The 13,973-nt window shown below is 47.4% G+C and overlaps 1 long non-coding RNA gene across 1 annotated transcript; it reads left to right on the top strand.

The window, feature by feature from the left end:
• The first annotated feature begins 10,195 nt into the window (after positions 1–10,195).
• LOC309350002 lies at positions 10,196–13,683 on the top strand. Its single transcript, XR_014160237.1, has 2 exons — positions 10,196–10,314; positions 13,433–13,683. It is a non-coding gene; the product is annotated as an uncharacterized lncRNA (long non-coding RNA).
• Positions 13,684–13,973: the final 290 nt, after the last annotated feature.

Here is a 13,973-nt window from a genome sequence, read left to right on the forward strand (position 1 = left end):
AAACGAGATCAGGTTAGTCTGACATGACTTATTTTTCAGAAATCCATGCTGACTATTGGTGATCACAGCATTCCTTTCTAGGTGCTCACAGACTGTTTGCTTAATGATCTGCTCCAGAATCTTCCCTGGTATTGATGTCAGACTGACTGGGCGGTAATTATTTGGGTCCTCTCTTTCCCCCTTTTTGAAAATAGGGACAACATTTGCCCTCCTCCAGTCTGCCGGGACTTTGCCTGTTCTCCAGGAATTCTCAAAGATGACTGCCAGTGGTTCTGAAATCACATCTGCCAGTTCTTTTAATACTCTTGGATGCAGTTCATCTGGCCCTGGAGACTTGAATACATCTAAACTAGCCAAGTATTCTTGTACTATCTCCTTAGTTATTCTGGGGTGTGTTTCCTCTGCTGAATCATTTGCTCCAAATTCTCCAGGTCGGGCATTGTTTTCTGAAGTCGGCTTTCTTAAAGTCAAGAAATTGAGTTCTAGTATGCTTGGCTGCTCCTTTCCGCTGTATAGTAAACTTCAGAAGAGCATGATCACTCGAGCCTAATGATCCTTCCACTTCTACCCCACTAACCAGGTCATCAACATTGGTTAGGACCAGATCTAAAATGGCTGTTCCTCTTGTTGCTTCTCCCACTTTCTGGACAATGAAGTTGTCTGCAAGGCCAGTGAGGAATCTGTTTGACCTTATGCTCTTGGCTGAGTTTGACATCCAACAAATATCCGGGTAATTGAAGTCCCCCATTACTACTATCTCCCTTCCTTTTGCATGCTTGGCCATCTCTTCCAGGAAGGCATCATCTATGTCCCCCGTTTGGCTTGGGGATGTATAGTAAACTCCCACAATGAGGTCACTGTTATTCTTCTCTCCCTTAATTTTGACCCAAATGCTCTCACTTTGGCTTTGAGGTTCTAAATCTTGGATCTCTTCACAGGTATACACATCCCTGACATATAACGCCACTCCTCCTCCTTTCTTGTCTGGTCTGTTTCTCTGAAATAGATTGTATCCCTCCATTATTACATTCCAATCGTGGGACTTATCCCACCAGGTTTCAGTGATGCCTATTATGTCATATTTAGTTTGCTGTACCAAGAGCTCAAGCTCAACTTGTTTATTTCCTATGCTTTGCGCATTAGTGTACAGACATTGAAGTCCATTAATCATTCCCCCGTGTCTCTTATTTAAGGATTTTTTCCTCCCACCACTAGGTCTGCATGCTGTTTGCTCCATTTGGTCTATGACATTTGGATGATCATCTTCATCAATTGATAGACTCCTACCTTCAGGAGCACTGTCTCCCTCCCCCACATTAGTCAGTTTAAAGCCCTCCTGATGAGGTTTCTGAGATTTTTGGCAAAAACATTTCTCCCAACCGTTGTGAGGTGCAGCCCATCGCTTGCCAGAAGTCCATCTTCAAGAAACTGCAGTCCGTGATCTAAGAATCCAAACCGTTCCTGTTTACACCATTTGCGAAGCCAGCTGTTCACTTCCACTATTTTTCCCTCTCTCCCTGGGCCATGTCGTTCAACTGGGATGACAGATGAGATGACAATTTGTGCATTTAATTGCTTCAATTTCCTGCCCAGAGCCTCATAGTCTCTTTTGATCTTCTGGAGGCTATTGCTTGCAGTGTCATTGGTTCCCACATGAACCAAGAGGAAGGGGTATTTGTCAGTGGGTTTTATGATTTCTTGCAGTCGTTCAGTTACATCTTGGATCTTAGCCCCGGGGAGACAGCACACTTCCCGAGACATCTTGTCAGGCCCACAGATCACTGCTTCTGTTCCCCTCAGTAGGGAATCCCCTATCACCACTACACGCCTCCTCTTAGGTCTGGTCGGGGTTCTTCCGTGAGCTGTCCGTTCCAAGGTCGCCTGCACATTCCCTGAGAACTGACTTTGCTGCTCGTCTTCATGTACCTGATCGACTGTAATGAGGGAGAGATCCTCAAATGGAGTCTGCTCTTCGTCTTCCATGCTAGGGGAGAGGACCTCAAAGCGATTGTGTATTTCTAAACTATCAGAGCGAACCCTGGGCTTCCTACTTCTTTGAGTCACGTTTCTCCATATATCTGGCTCCTGTGTTGGTGAACTAGCCTCCTTCTCAGGGGAGTCCCCTGTCTCCTCCTTGGTGGTGACGGTGTGCTCTGTTGCTTCCAAGAAGAGCTCCAGCTCTCTATTTCTTTGGAGCATAGCTACACGTTCCTCCAGTTGCTGGACTTTGTCTTTTAAGAGGGCAATCAACATGCAATTGCTGCAGGTAAAGCTGCCTGCAACCTTTGGCAAGATGGCAAACATTGCGCAGGAACCGCAGGCGACTGCAGCTGTTCCCTCACCCTCCATCTTGAGAACGTGTCGTTGGGGTGGCTACAGCGGTCCTCCATCATAAAAAGCGTGAAGACAGGACAAATAACTCCCCCCCAAAATAACATAGGTGTCCCCCAACAAACTTTTGAGACTAGCTCCCCAAAATCTAAAAGATGTATCAAACGCCACTGCCCTGCAAGCTCTGATAAGCTCCTCCCACAGCTAATCACCTGCCTCAACAGAAACCTTGCCCCCTCTGACCTTTGCACAGGGAGAGCAGCTAATCAGCCACAAAGAAACACACACACAAGAAAACCCTTTTTGTTGGCAGAGGGGAACCTAGCTTGTACAGGACATTGTGAGATTGCATAACACAGAGTGGTTGTAAGGATTTCTGAGATAATGTCTGTAAAAGCTCTATGAATATACAGCATTTCAGTTTTTTCCTGCCTCTTGCCTGATGTTGGGGACCTAGGGATGGTACAATCATTTGTATTTAATTTGAAGAGAAGAAATCATGGTGGAGTGACTGTGGCCTGGGCATTTTGATTTCATTCTTTTAAAAAGTATTTCTTTAATTTTTCCTTTCTCCAGTTGCTCTGCTTAGTTGCTTCATGTCTTTTTTTTTAAAAAAATAATATTTATTAGCAGTTTAAAGATTACAAAAGAAAAGAAAAAGAATTAAACAATACAATACAATACAATACAAAAACAAAAACAAAAACAAAAACACCACACAACCCAAACCCTAAAACATTGAATCAACCAAACAAAACAAAAACAATTAAAAACACATCCATTAATTTCAATATCATAGCTTTCGTTCACTTGTTTCAGCGACCTCACACCTCCCTTTTTTGTATTCCACTTCAATTAACTGTTTCAGCAATTCCTTTCCATCTTCCTCTGTTTTCTGTCCTGTAATTAATCTCAACATATTCTAACCTTGTTTCTCCCCCCCCCTTTAATACATTTACAATCTGTCTGTACCTAATTCCTTATAACATTTCTGCTAAAGCCATATAACTTCATTCCATCATTTTTCTAACATTCATTAATTTTACAATATTTCTGTAAATAATCTTTAAACTTTTTCCAATCTTCTTCCACCGACTCTTCTCCCTGGTCTCGGATTCTGCCAGTCATTTCCGCCAATTCCATATAGTCCATCAGCTTCATCTGCCATTCTTCCCGGCTTAGTTGCTTCATGTCAGTCAGTCTTTAGGATCCACAGCATAAACCTATGGATGCTTATTCAGAGTCAGTCTAAGTTCAGTTGTACTCACTCACACACCAGAGTGCATAGACTGGCAGACTTAGCTGTGAAATTCACCCTGTCTCTCTGGTGTGGAACTGCAAGGCACCAAGCAATGTAAAGGTGGCCGTTTTGCATATGAGGGTCAGATGCCTTGTTTTGAACTGTAGGGTGTAAGACAAAGATGTTTTTTCCAGACTGCCTTTTGTGCCACATTTCAAGGCACAGGTATAGCTTTTAAAGCTCCATGTCTGGGCAGGGTGGGGGGTTTTGTTTTGTTGTTTTGTTGTTGTCTTTTTGTCCTGGTGCTTTCCCCGAAAAACCTGCATTTGACTACTGAATTTGAGCAAATGGCAATTGGGTTTTCTGTGGATTGTTGTTTGCCTCAATTTAGTGGTAAAGCACAGGTTTCCCCAGGGAAAGCACCAAGACGGGGGGAGGGGGCACTTGGAGCTTTAAAACACAGATCTGTGCCTGGAAAGTGTGGCACAAAAGGAAGTCTGGACAAGCCCTCTATCTATTTTAAATTTTATTGCTTTCCAGTTATCTGTTGGTGTGGAAGATAGTCCCCCCCTCCCACATTCACTAAACTGGTGGGGATGGGTGCTCATTGGTGGTTCAGCTCAGGTGCCAAGATGTCTTGGGCCAGCCCTGCTGTCGGGGACTGATGGGAACTGGAATCTAGCAACACCTGGAGAGGCCTGGGATCCCCATCCCTGCAGTGGACGGTTGAATGCCTGGGGCCAGGGACATCCATGGAACAGGACCATCTCTTCCATCCCTTGCTTGGTGGGGCCCAAACCCTTGGCTGCTCATACTTAGCCAGAGACTGTTGGCGCAGATGGATCTTTTGTCTCATCTAAACCTTACACTCTCTCCTGCCATATCTCCTGGTTGACATCTTGTTGTCACTCAACATCCATATTTATAATCCCCCCATGTGCTCATATGGCCTCCCTAGGCTTGCTAACAGACTGACCCCTTGAGGCAAGCCAGTTGGCAGAATGTAATTTGATAATTGCAAATGATTTCAACAGTGAAGGATATCAAAAAGGCAATTGGCTTCCATTATAATTAACCATCCTTGTGTTTGGAGTTCTGCTAGGCAATGATTAAAAAGCCCATTTGAGTGGATTTATTGTGTCTGAGAGGGCAGGACAGTGCCACAGATATGGAGGCCGGCTGGCTAATGAATTTGTATTAATTGCTAACAGGCTTTCAGAGATGGCCCTGGCTTCTGTAATGGGGGATTTATTAAAACGATAACAAGCGGGACCTCCATTAGAACCAGATATATGGTCTCTTGATGCTGTTCCACAAAGTTCTCCTTGGTACCAGCAAGATCTCACACACAAGGTAAGTCCACTGGGAACCTCCCATGGATGTTGGTAAATTCAGGTGGCTGAGTCCTGATGTGGTGTAAAGGAATGTACCACTTTAGGGGGAAGATGGGCAGCATCATGTTTTGGAGCGGGCGTCATCCTTGGTAACCTCCTGCAGATACCAAGCTCCCTGGTACACTGCAGATGCACAAATTTCCCAAGGCCTTTCATGTTGTTCCTGGTCAGGACAGCCCTCTGCTTTTCAGCAAATATGTAACTCTGAGAACTTAAGACGGCAAGTTGTCTTCTCCACTGTTTCAATAGGAGCAAGTGGTCAGCCACCACCACTTTCCCCATCCTGCAGCCCCAGTCCACACCCCCTTCAGAAAAAGCAATGTTTTGTCATCAACTCTCAGCTATGAAGGAAGCTTGGGAAACTTGTAGGAAAGGCTGCTGTGGTGCTAATAAGAGAAGAAAAGGAGTTCAGAGTAACTACACACAATATTCCTGCATTAGGACTCTCAGCTCAGTAGACTTTGTGCATCTTCCATTGAGGAGTGAACATTTGGTAGGATCCTTAGAAGGACCACTTTGCTCTGGTTCAGCATTAAAATGGCATCCATCCTTATTTGGGTTTGCAAGACCTGACTTCCTCATCGGTAACAGTCAAACCTGAAATAATGCTTTTGTCAGTTCCAGGGTTTTCCATTTGCTCAGCCATCCTTCCTTGCTTGCATTTATACCCCCCTTTGGGGGTATCCCATTTTTCCATGTGAGGAGAAATGGGAAGTGCCACCCTGTCCCTGCCAGCGCTGTCACTGTTGCTGCCGCCACCAGCACTGCGTAATGTGCCCCATCTGCTGCTGAAGAAGAAGTGGTGTCGCCATCTGCACCAATTTCAGGCAGGATCGCTCCAATTCGGGGTGAGATCTCACCCAAAATCTCTGCTGGAAGTCCTGCTCCATGGGCCCTTCAATAAGAGAGGTTAGGCTGATGAGTACTGTAGACAGGGCTTTTTGGGTGGTGTCCCCAGTACTTCTGGAATATGGCTCTCCATGAGGTCACATTGATTCTTTATCTGTGAGCTTTCCAAAAGACCCTCAAGACTAGGGATGCAAGAAGGCATGGCTTTCTGCTCCACTCCATCAATTTCAGTGCCAAGGAAACACATTGTAAATGGCTGCATGTGCATGCAATTATGTATAATTTGAGGAAAGAAAGCAGCAGCAACAGTGAATACTGATAACGGGATGGGTTTGTTTTATGCACATGGCACAAATAAGCAAACATTAGCAATTCCCGTTCCCATTTCCAATTTCACAGGAATTCTCTGATATCCCGACCAAAGACTCAAATCTGAGCTTGAGAAGAACTTTCAGGGCTGTAGCACCCACTGCCAATGACTCCCTGATGGGGGGCTTTAAAGGCCAATCCCAGCACCTCCCATAAGCCTGATAAGGACAGAGGCAGCCCATGTAACCAATGCAGAATCCTGGCCCAACTCCCACTAGCTGCCTCACTCTTTTTCTGTAGAAGTACCAGTTGCCAAACCATCTTCAGCTGTAGCTCCATGTGGAGAACACTACAGTAATCTGACCTGGACATAACCTAGGCATACAAAACTGTGGGCAGGGCAACTTTCTCCATAGAAAGAACAAATCTTAAATGGCAAGAAAGATGTCCTGCGACATCTTTTATATTCTGGTATTTGGTTCCGGATTAAGAAAAAGACCTTGCAGTCTTATGGTGCAAGAACCATCAAAGCCAATTGCAGTGCTATGCTGCTCATGTGCCAGACACTTCTGGGCTTAGTGCCAGTGTTGGAACTGACTCTCACCCCCTCACTCAGCCCCCTGCTATGGTGCTCTGATCCCCAGTGGCCCTGAGCAGGGCCATGTGCCAACGGCTTCCTGTGTCCCTTTCATGCTCCTTTTACCAATATGTCCTGCATCTTCTGCTGTGCAGCCCTCACCTGGCACTGTCTGCTTCAACAGCACAGGAGGTGGGGGTATGTGTGTGTGGGAGTGCAATTCATGGGAAGATGAAGAAAGCCACCCCCTTCCTCCCCGGAGCAAACACACCAGCCAGATCTGGGCTGGAAACCTGAACAGGAGCATTCTACACTTCCAATAGTTTGTGGCAGGCCATGCTGTTTGCTGTATTGGGGGGGCAGTTCATGAGGACCAGAATCTTACATTATTTTTAGCTGAAGGATAATAGCTCAGGGATGGAGCATCTGCTTGGCATGCAGAAGTGGCCAGGTTCAATCCCTGGCATCTCTTGTGTGAAAAACTGGAGAACTGCTGCCAGTCAGTGTAGACCAGGGGTGTGGAGCCTCTGGCCCGCAAGCCAGTCTTGGCCCACCAGGGGGGTCCAAACTGGCCACAAGGCAACATTTGGGAAACCACACCCAGATGGGGCAAGCCACCCGAAGGTCTCTGCACATTCAGATGGACTTTTAAGTGCACCCATGAACTTTCCACCTTCTGCAAATGCAAACACTGCCTTTGTGGGAGCCATACTTCTGTGAGCGAGTGCACATGCAAAGGAATGAGGAGTTAAGCAGTTCTGCAAAGTGAGCTATTTATGGATAATGAAAAACTCCCTGCTTCTCCCGAGATACGGCTCTCCAATCCTTTAATTATCTGCAGTTATTTCATGCTGCGTCTCTTGTTTGCTGTCTTTGCCATACACACTTGGGGGGGGGGCACAATTGTGCAAGGAGGCAGTGCTGGATTCTGCCTCGCAGGTCCTTCTGCTCTCTTGCTGGTCCCTGCAGGTGTGCAGTCGAGTAGGGGTGGGGGTGGGGAACATTTCTGTGCCAGGATCTGCAGGAGTTTGTTTCCTGCGGCCTGCTGGCTCAGCCAGCGGTGTGGTGCTCAGGAGCTGCCAAGGGAAGGATCAGTGGCCTGTGTGACATGACCGTGGTGGGCTGGGCCAGAGACAGAAGCATGCAGAGCAACCAATGTCAGGTCCTCCAAGTGTCCCCATTTGCCAGGAACGTCCCTGATTTAGAGAAGTCATTCCGGTTTCTGATTTGATCGCAGAGTGTCCTGCTTTTCCTTAGGATGGTCCTGTTTTCATGGGAGAAATGCTGAAGGGTATGGAGTTATCCGGCCCCCAAGCTACCTGAAGGCAATCCTGTATAGGGAACTTTTTAAATGTTTAATGTTTTCTTATGTTTTTGTATATGTTGGAAGCTGCTCAGAGATGCTGGGGAAACCCAGCGTGATGGGCAGAGTATAAATATATTTTAAATAAAAGAACACATTCTACTCATGTAAAAACATGTCCACGGGGCAGATTTAGAAGGCGATTGGGCCAGATCCGGCCCCCGGGCCTTAGTTTGCCTACCCATGGCTTAGTCTTCTCAATGCATTAAGGTGATTGCCTGGGTCATAGGTAGGCAAACTAAGGCCCAGGGGCCAGATCCGGCCCAATCACCTTCTAAATCTGGTCCGCTGATGGTCCAGGAATCTGTGTGTTTTTACATGAGTGGAATGTGTCCTTTTATTTAAAATGCATCTCTGGGTTATTTGTGGGGCATAAGAATTTGTTTATTAATTTTCTTCAAAATATAGTCTGGCCCCCCACATGGTCTGAGGGACGGTGGACTGGCCCATGGCTGAAAAAGGTTGCTGACCCCTGGCTTAGTCTATGAGAGGCAGCAGCAGGCTGTATTGCTGTGACCACAGCCTCCCACTCAGTGAGAAAGGATGCCCACTAAAGCTAGAGCACCCGCCTCCGCTCCTCCCCTCTTCTTCTTCCCCAGCGCATAGTTAAACTATGGAACTCCCTGCCACAGGAGGCAGTGATGGCCACCAACCTAGACAGCTTTAAAAGAGCAGTAGACAGATTCATGGAAGAGGGGGCTATCGATGGCTACTAGTCATGATGCCTATTGTCTGCATTCACAGTTGATGGTAGTGATGCTTCTGAATACCAGTTACTGGGAATCACTGGAGCTGTGAGGGCTGCTCTTGTGCTTGAATCCTGCTTGCTGGTTTCCCACAGGCATCTGGCTGGCCATGGGGAGAACAGGAGGCTGGACCAGATGGGCCACTGGCCGGATCCAGAAAGGCTCTTCTTAGGTTCTTAAAACTGACTTTTCAGGGGAAAGACTAGGATTCTTCTACCTGCCCTCTAGTGAGGTGATTTATAAGAAGGTGCATTTATTGATAAGTCATACAATGTGCCATCTGAAGAACTCTGTTTACTCCACTAATAGTTTTAGGAGTAAGCCAGCCAAACATGAAGCAATGGAAATAATCTCCTGTGCTTTTGGAGGCCCAGCTGAGTGAAGCCTGCTCTCCCCATGAATTATTCTGAGGGCGCCCTAAAAAAACACTAAAAAAACCTCCCTCTAATATTATGTGCTTTGCTAACACCTTTCCTTGCATTACCCCCACCCAAACTGGATTAGAAAGAAGTCATTGAGTCCTGCCTCTCTGCCCAAGCAAAGTTCACAGAGTATGGAATGACTGAGGATCCGTCATCCCACTTCCCATCGCCCAAACCACTCCAAGGGAGGAATACTTGGTTGCAACAGGTCAGAGGTTCAATTAGAAACATGGCTGGGCTGAAACTGGCTGGTTGGTAAAAGGACGCATCCCTACGACAGTTGCGTGGACTCCTGGGTAGAACCCGGAGTCGGAGGGCCAGGTTGCCATGCCATGTTGCCATGTGCAGCTGCCCTTGCCTTGCTCACAACCAACCTGCATCTTCTCCTTCCACTTTCTTGGGTGCTTCCTCCATTTCATCCGCACAATGACCTTGCAAAGTAGGCTAGGCACAAATGGCGCAAGGAATGCTCCTGATGAGCATCCTTTTCCCCAGACCTCCTTTGTGATATTGAGTTTGAGGAGACTCAAGATGCCATCGTACTCAGAGTTTCCCTGTCCCCTTCCACCTGTGATGGGCAGAAAATGCCCAAATGTGATGACCTCGCTTCTTGGACTTGAAATTATCACAGAGGTTTGCTCAGAGATGTGGGCCAGTGGAGACTATGCGTCCCATATAGGGGTCCCTTATAGGCGTACTCTCTGCCTAGCTGCCCTAAAACAAGGTTGTTACGATGATAAACTGGAGAAGCTCCTTGAAAGGATGGTTGGATCAAAATATAATTTAATAAATTATGCACCCAGATGCAGGAGATATATGAAAATAAGCAACGCCTCCTGCGTTTAGCAATAACTGGGGAGGCCTTGAAGCTGGGAGTAAATATTCTCCCTTCAGAATAAAGGCAGGAAGCATTTCCTGTGGTCTGATATGCTATTATGATGTCATCCAGTAATTGTATCTGATTGGCTATGCTGTGCTGTGGCATCATCATGCTGGCTACTTGATCCCTGCTTGGCTGGAACAGGAGCTGAGCAGAAGAAAAGAGGGTGAAAAGACCAGGAAAGAGTCTTCCAGGAAACAGCTGTGAGTGCCAAAGCTCCCTCAGCAATACCAAAGGTGTTCGCCCATGAAATTTGCCCCAAGACTCCCTTCCATAGCTAGCTAATTCATTTCATTCACTTGGGAAAGGGAAACTATATTGCTAACAGGATCGAATGGGCTGTCAAGAAAATGTAGCCACATTTGAAGGGTTTTTTTTGTCAAAACCTCATTTGTTTATTTTATATGGATTTTGAAATTTCATTTCTGCTCAGCTGATGGAGCCAAGGTGTTTAGACTAGACCTGTGCCATTCCAGCGTTTAAGTAACCGACAGGGGCTTTGACGGATAGTGCAATTTCCTGGGGAAATTTCTCTGTCTTTTAAAGTGCTCTTTTCCTTTTTTAAAAAAAAACTGGATGTTGCAGCTGTCATACTTTTTCATCTTAATAGTCATAACATGGTGGGCTTTTCACCTCCTCTCTTTCTCTGCTCTGATCAAGGCACCTGCACTCTTGATTTAACTCTAAACATCCCGGGGGGGGGGCAGTTGGGTGTTTTTTGAAAAAATTAAACTAGAAGGAGCAACCAGCTGGTTAGATACTCACAAAGTCCTCTCAAGGCAGCCCTGTCTGAAGGGTCACTGTGTGAGTTGAGGGAGCCACAAGGTTGGTGTCACACCTGAGCCAGGAAAGGTGATCAGGAGGTCTACAAGTTGAAGGAGGAAAACAATTCTCGACTGTAGCTTGAAGAGTTCTGATTATCCTTCTGGCTCCTGATCCTCCTGACCAGAGAAGTCAGGTGATCCCATAACCCCCCTCTGATTGGCTATGTTGTGCTATGGCTTCATCAGGCTGGCACCATTATCCCCACTTGGCTGGTTCACATGCAGCCCAGTGATATGGAGGGCAACAGATGCATGGCCTGGGTAACTTGCCAGTGGTGATGACACAGCAGCCCATGACCTTCCTTCCCAGGGAAGCCAGGTGAGGAGAGAGAGACAAGAATCAGGCCAATGGCTCATCCAGTTCCCTCAATGGCAAGCAAGATGCCTGTGGGAAACTTGCATGCAGGAATCAAGCCAAAGAGGGCTCTCCCCATTGGCTATCAGCCTCAGGACAACCTTGTGAGGTAGGCTAGGTTGAGAGCAGGTGGTTGGGCCAAGTCACCCAGAATACTTGGCAGCTAAGTGAGAATGCCTCACCACTCCTTGTCCAACCTACTAACTGGGACTTTGCACCAACTGCTGATTGGCTACTGCGGAGCCTGCCTAAAAACCGGAGCACATGGTCTGGGCTGGTGTCCAGGCATCTGCTGATGGTTTGTACCCCCAGAGCCACTTTGCCACCAGACCAAGCCCTCCTCTTCTTCATGGGAACTGTTACGTAGGCAGAAGTGAACCTCCTTGCTTCTCCTCAGACAAGAGTGATGATCACAGGCTTTTGGCCTAGCCAGTGGGAGCAAGCAGGAGGTGGAGGAGTGGCTGGAGGAGCTGTGGCTCATCATGGCAAAGAGACAGACCCTCTGACGGAGGCGGGGGCAAGGGCGTCTTGCCAAAGGGCCGTGCGAAATCCAGAGCCATTGCTGCTCAAAAGCCCCATCTGTGCTAGATGTTTAAAGCACTGCCTTAGCACTTTAAACAGTCGTGGTCTCCCCCCAAAGAATCCTGGGGATTGCAGCTTCCGGGCGCAGGAATTTATGAGGAAATCTGCTCACAGGGCTACAATTCCCAGAATGACTTAAACATCAACCCCCCTCCCTCCCCAGTGAACTCCAGGAGCTGTAGCTCTGTGAGAGGAAGAGGGCTCTCCATTTACAAACTACCGTCCCCAGGATTCTTTGGGGGAAGCAGGATGGTTTAAGTACTATAGTAGTTGGGGGGTTCAGTGCATACTGTGGATGTAGCCACACTTTGGAAGCAGGTGCAGCTGGAGAGTGGGGCGCTCAGTATTTGCAGCAGAAAGTGGTTCAAGTTCCCAGATGAGCTCAAATGTGGATAAATGCCCTCCCAGCCAGTTATCCAAGGATTTGCCCCCACCCTCTTTCCAGCCCTTGCAGCTGTTTCTCCTCTTCCTTCTCCGTATCTCAACAGGTTTGCTGCTCCCCTGTGTGACCAGCATGTTGGGGGGTGGGTTGTCTCTGGCTTCCAGATCCAAATGAGCCCTGCAATTCTGCCCCCCAGCCCAGCCCGCTTTCCTCTGCTCTGCCACAGGCATTTTAGTATGTAAATCCCTTCTGAATTAAATCCACCAAGGCATCAGAGACTTTTTAGAAGGAACACTGCTTCCCAGGGGCGCTTAAGGGTTTTACTCAGTGATCCCAGCCAATCTTTGGTATCTACAACTCTCTTCCTCGTTGGCAGAATTGTCTGTGTTGGGCTTCCTTCCCCATTTCCCATTAGTTACCTCAACCACTGAAGCTTCACTGGTTCCACATAAAAGGGCCTCTTCCCTTGGGCAGCTTTTTGCCTTTCTAAAAGCAGCATTATCTGAAACACACACACACCCTTCTATTTCCAATGTTCATGCTGTACGTGCCATCTACTTATGCACCCTCCATGCACTCTCTCCCCCCCACCCCACCCCCAAGGATGCTCAGTGCCGGTGGCAGGGGGAGTGGAACAGCAGGTGACAGGGGGAGTGGAACAGAGGAGCTGCAAAAGAGGGACTGGGACACGGAGTCCTCAGAAAGCCAGAGAGAGCTGTCCCTTTGTCTGGACAGGACTTTTCCTGCTTCATACAGTGAAGCAGGACTGAGCAGGCAGAGCAACCCATCTCATGCCTAGTGGACTTCGGAGGCATCTAGACGGGGTCCGGGGGGGGGGGCACAGGAGATGCTGGTGGGCAAACGGCAAGCATCTCTTTGGTGACCTTTGCTCCACATCAGATGTAATTTTATACACCTGGCTCATGTCTTTGCTCACCTGCCTTTTATTCTAAAATGAAAACCCGCGAGCACTTTAACCTTTCTTCCTCAGGGATCAGTTGCCATGGATGGTGAAAACAAAACAAATCAGGAGAACTTAAAAACATAAGAAGAGTCCTGCTGGATCAGGCCCATGGCTCATGTAGTCCAGCCTCCTGTTCTCCCAATGGCCAGCCAGCAGCCTGAGAGAAGCCTGCAAACTGGACCTGAGCAGCCCTCTGCCCACTTGTCATTCCCAGGAACCTCTCTCCGAACATACCACCTCCGACAGTGGAGACAGAGCAGAGCCAGCCTGACTAGCAGCCATCCACAGCTGGATCCGCCATGAATTTGCCTGCCCCCCTTTGGAAGTCTTCCAAGTTGGCAACCATCACCACCTCCTTTGGAAGTTCCATAGTCCAGCCACGCGCTGCATGACGAAATTGTTGGGCATCTGAGCCAACCGAGTTTGCGCAGCGACTGGGGCAATGGAATAAAAACTTGCCTGCAATATCTTTGCCACTTTTTATTTTTGAATATATAATAAATCAACAGCTGCAAAACACCCCTTCTCACCACTATTCCTCAACAGTTCACACTACAGCACTTGATCAACTTACATACAGTTTTCAAATAATCAATTACCCTATCACATTGCTGCATTCAGTACAGCAGGTAAACTCCCCCTGCTAATTAGTTAAATTGTTAGGATACCTCCGATGTGCTGAATTGTCAAGAGCTCACAGATGTGCTGCCATGCAGGTTATAATTACAAACACCACATCAATATTAAGAAAACCC

This window comes from Podarcis erhardii, assembly GCF_964252035.2.
Source record: "Podarcis erhardii genome assembly, chromosome: 9".
Classification (NCBI taxonomy): domain Eukaryota; kingdom Metazoa; phylum Chordata; class Lepidosauria; order Squamata; family Lacertidae; genus Podarcis; species Podarcis erhardii.